This window comes from Lactuca sativa, chromosome 3 (genome assembly GCF_002870075.4).
Source record: "Lactuca sativa cultivar Salinas chromosome 3, Lsat_Salinas_v11, whole genome shotgun sequence".
NCBI classification, from domain to species: domain Eukaryota; kingdom Viridiplantae; phylum Streptophyta; class Magnoliopsida; order Asterales; family Asteraceae; genus Lactuca; species Lactuca sativa.
In genome coordinates, this window is record NC_056625.2 from 5,190,931 (window position 1) to 5,195,933 (window position 5,003).

The 5,003-nt window shown below is 39.4% G+C and overlaps 1 pseudogene; it reads right to left on the minus strand.

Annotated features, from left to right (window-relative positions):
• LOC111877606 (guanine nucleotide-binding protein subunit beta-like protein) lies at nt 1-1,645 on the minus strand (annotated as a pseudogene).
• Nucleotides 1,646-5,003: the final 3,358 nt, after the last annotated feature.

Consider the following 5,003-nt stretch of genomic DNA (forward strand, 5'->3'; position numbering starts at 1 on the left):
TCAACAAACTTTCACCCTTTGAACCATGGTAGTTGACTGTGATTCAACAAAACTTTATTAAATAACACAATTAAATCCATATATATTCTATTTGTACTCAAACCAAAAACATAACAAAATAAACACCTTGATAACAAACACGGGTAACTGGTGAAATTTGGCTACACTGCGTATCCATGGATTCTCCTTCATTTCATAACTGGATGCTAAAATAGCATCCGCACTACTGATATCATCAGTTACATCAATCTCTTCTGTAAGCCCCATCACCATTGCTACTTGTTGTAAGTCAGCTTCCAATATCTAGGGCACATTTAAAAATAAAACCTTTTAATCGAAAATAATCATATATCTTATTAGTTCTTCAATCCCAAAAATTAAACGCAAGATTTTCCCTTTTTATATCAAAAATAGGTTACCTTATATGTATAAACATAAACCGGGGTCTTTAACTTTGTCTTTGTCCTGCTTTGTGGTTTTCTGTTAAGTTTTCTGATATTGGAAGAACGCTCTTGTTTTTCCCTATCAGACTCTTCACACAATATCTTAGCAGGAGAAGCCAATATCTTAGCAACCTTAGTTTGAGATCAACCTTAAGGTCTAAAACAATGACTTGTGCAGTAAATAACCTTAGTTTTTCCTGCATTGGTTTGAGTAGTGGTGCCTTTAGCTGCCATTTCAGACTCCTGTTTGAGATCAACCTTAAGGTCTAAAACAATGGTCTTGCTCTCCAGATCCTAAATCGTAATGCTTGATTCTGTAGCAGCGCACAGCCAGTACCTATTAGGGCTGAAGCAAAGAGCATGAACGATTGAACTGGCATCTAGAGAGTAAAGTCTCTTTCCCTCAGCCAAATCCCAAAGCAAAATCATCCCATCTTTTCCACCACTAGCACATAGAGAACCATCAGGTGACACTGCCACGGTGTTAACGTAGCCACCATGTCCGACCAAAGTTGATTTGAGCTTACAGTTAGTCAAATTCTAGATCTTCACAGTTTTGTCCCATGAGGATGAGACAATTGTTGGTTGCAAAGTGTTAGGGCTGAAACGAACACAACTCACCCAATCACCGTGAGCGTCGCCGTCTTGGTTGTGTATTTGCATTCCCCGAGTGTGTTCCACAGTTTGATCGACTTGTCACGTGATTCCAACACGAACTGACGGTTGTCGATCGAGAATGCGACGGAGAGGACGTCTTTGGTGTGGCCAACGAAGCGGCGTGCGGTGGTTCCGGCGTTGAGATCCCAGAGACGGAGTTCGTCGTCCCATGAACCGGATTGAGCGAAGTGACCGTTGGAGGAGAGAACGCCGTCTTGAACAAAGTGAGAGTGGCCGGTGAGACGACGCTGTGCGACACCATAGGTTTTGTCTTCCTTGGTGTGGCGCCAAACGATGATTGATTTGTCACGAGAAGAGGTGACGATCATGTCGGAGTTGGCGATAAGAGTGGCGATTGCGGTGATCCAATCGGTGTGGGCCCTCATCGTGTCGTGGAGTACCAATGATTCCGACATTTATTTGCTACTGTAAGCTCCTCTCGGATGATACAAGAGGCTGAGCAGAAGTGAAGGTTAGAGATACCCCCATCTCCCTCACAATTCTATTAGGGTTCATTGGTAGAAGATTATAGAAGGACAAGGAGATAAATGGCGGGGTGTTTAATTTTTTGGGATTTCATTTCCCGGCTATTAAAAAAAATTAGAGAACGCGCCCCTTCATTAAAAAAATATAAAACAACGCCTTTAGAGGACACCCTTTTTTCGTTAGGTGCCCTCTGTGTTTTGTTAGACACTAATTTAAGGGCACGCAAAAATGCGTGTCCTCTATCCTTCAATTTTTGGAAACCTGACATTATTTTTATGGACACACAAGAATGCGTATCCTAAATCTACGAGTGTCATTGTTTGCGCGTCATTAAATGGTATTTTTCTTGTAGTGAAATCAGAGATATGGACTGGGTAGGAGGTTCAAATGTTGATATTAAACACACTGACTAGACCGGTCAACCAAAAAGTCTAAATAGACCCAATCAACACTAAATCAAACAGGACATAATTGTCAAAACTCCCAATATTAGGTTTAAGTCAAATATTGCATTTATTTTGGAATCTTCAAAAATGGGCCATGTGATTATTCAAAATATCAAATTTAGTCCCTAATTTTTTTCAGACTCATAGAAGTTCGTGTGGTATTAATTTTTATTCTTATTGGTACTTGGCCCATATGAAATGCCTTATTTACCCTTTTTTCCATTTTCTTTTTATTACAATAATTAAAATAAATAAAAAGATATACTACCAATGTTTGAGCCATGCGTTTAGCACTGTCACCTCTTTTGGTTGACTCAGGACTCTTGGAGGGCTCTTGCGTTGATTGTCTCTCCTTCCTGCTCTTGGAATTTTGTTTATCATCACCTCTTTTGGTTGACTCACGAACAGGGTCCATTATGCCTTGGTGGAGTCCACAATCCACCAATGTTCGAGCCAAGCGTTCGGCACTGTTAAACGTAAGAGGTTTCGATGCTAATACGTTTCCTTGGATTAGAGAAGGTAGTCCCCAAATGTATCTCTCTACCTTCTTGATCTCTGGGGTAACCATCCCAGGGCATAGTGTAGCCAAATCGATGAATATATCGGTGTATGTTACAATGTCTAAGCCTGCCATGGTAAGATTCCAAAGCTCATGCTCTAGTTTCTGTACTTCGCCCCTCGGGCAGTACTCTTCCAGCATCATTTCCTTTAGATTTTCCCAGCCCATTGCATTTACTATTGGAAGAGTCAATGACTTGGCATGGCTATTCCACCATGTAAGGGCTCTGTCAAAGAAGGTCCAGGCAGCAAACTTCACTTTGCTCCCTTCTGGGCACGCACATAACTCAAAAATCGATTATGTCTTCTCGAAGCATCGCATTAGAGCGATGAATCCTCCACTTGCATCGAAGGTTTTGGGTCCACAAGTCATGAAGTCTTTGTACGAGCACTCTTTTGTGTGTTCGTGGATTAAGCTATTGGTACCACTACCTGATCTACCAGTACCACTTGCGTTGATTTGAGTCATGACAGTTGTCACGGTGGCTGATATTGCCGCCTGAAAGACAATCGGGTCATACTGAGGAGGTGGCGGCGGTGGTGCATTGTTTTTGTTTTTGTTCGAGTTCTTCGGTGGCATCTTTCTGCCACAAGGTTTTAAAATATGAAACGAGGGTAAGTCCCTAGTGGTTACATGTCAAGTGTTATCCGAATCGAAGTTATCTTAGTTCTGAGTGTTTCATGTTCTCACTCTTGAATCAATTCATAACAGAGGTCTATGCAAAATTAGACTTATGAATTTGATGTTGACTACCCTCTTCGTGAAGTCCTGTGACCTGGATTACCGTTACTAGTTACTATGATAAAGACGATAAGCATGACACATAGTGTGAGTAGTGTAATCACTAACTCACTAGATCGCATTAATTAGTTAATTATTAGTATGATATATATGGTACCATACAACCCTGCGCGCCTCGGGAGGAGTTTCATGTCCTAGTTATGATGGTCCTGAATTCAGCTTTGGGGATTTGTTGTCTCTGAACTTTCTTATGGTTTCCTATTCTTGATAGTTCATGATTCAAGTTCTATCACTGGTCTCCACCACTTTCTGATGGAAGATTTGACTCCTCGAGTGATTCCTTCTCTTTAGTTCCTCCTTGATCCCTCTGTTGGTGATTGTAGTGGAGTGGCTATCTCTATCTAGGTTGTTCGCGCGAGAATGGGAATGTCTAAAGAATCTTATGAGATTAAATAAAACGTTTCTTCTAAAGTTATTAATGATCCAAACTGGGTCCTCCTATAGTCAAGCAGTGGATGCAAGCTGTATATAACCTAGATCAAATAGACCTTCGAATAGGTGATCCTACTCCAAAACCACAACCAAACAAGGAACATGTAGTAAAGCGAAGATCACCAATTCTAAGTCTAAAAGATCCTAATTATATATAAACCTAGAAGCATGCACTTTGCAATTATAGACCTGCCAGTAAAGGTCTTTTTAGTTTTCATATAATTTTGTTATAGTGCCTAAAATACTCCTATAGTATTTTATCTTTATGTTTGTTCTAGAGATCCTTTGTATATAGAGTTAGGTAAGTTTTAGACTCGTTGCGACACCACTATCACTCCTAAACACATGTTGGTCGTATCTTAAATAAATATAGTTGATCAGAATATATTTGTTCCATGTATGACTACATAACTGCCCAGGTTTGACTATAGTGTCCAACATCCAAATACTTTTGTTTTATTCTTCTTGTAATACTTGTTCCTAAGATGTGTGCTTGTTAGTATACTTCTCGTAACATACTTATATTTTAAAAGTATAGTTTTAGTGGGAGCACTTCGGCCCCATTGTATTTATAGTTGTATATCTTTTACTGGTTGATATATTGAGTTCACTATAAACAATGCTCTAATACCAATTTGTCACACCCCTAAACCGGAACGGCGGAAACGTTCGGGGTGGAGGACGTCATGTACAGTATCACAACAATTGAATAATAGTAATCAAAGCAACAACAACCATTGTATTAATAGTATAATGTTTACATTACATTTGATTCATATAATATTGACTTTTAAGTAAATAACAAGTGAAGACTCGAAGCTACTATGCCCTATCTTCTTGAACCCGGTGTGTGTACCTGTCTACTAATGTCCTAAGAATACAAGTAGGTTTTGAAAGAGTATCAGCATTAAGCTGGTGAGTTCATAAGCATTTTGTTTTAGAAAAATGTTATGTGTTCTTTCGAAAAGTGCATTGTGTTTCTCCAGAAAAACTTATATTTTCTTATGTAATGAATGTTAAGTAAAAACAAATGATTCTTACTAGTTCCTCCTATGAGTACTTAGTGTATAAAAATCATATACAATCCAGATCGGACAAACAATCGATTGTGTGGTTCTGTCTAAAGCCCACAACCAAACAAGGAACAGGAAATGAGGCGGAGTCACACATCCCACTGCA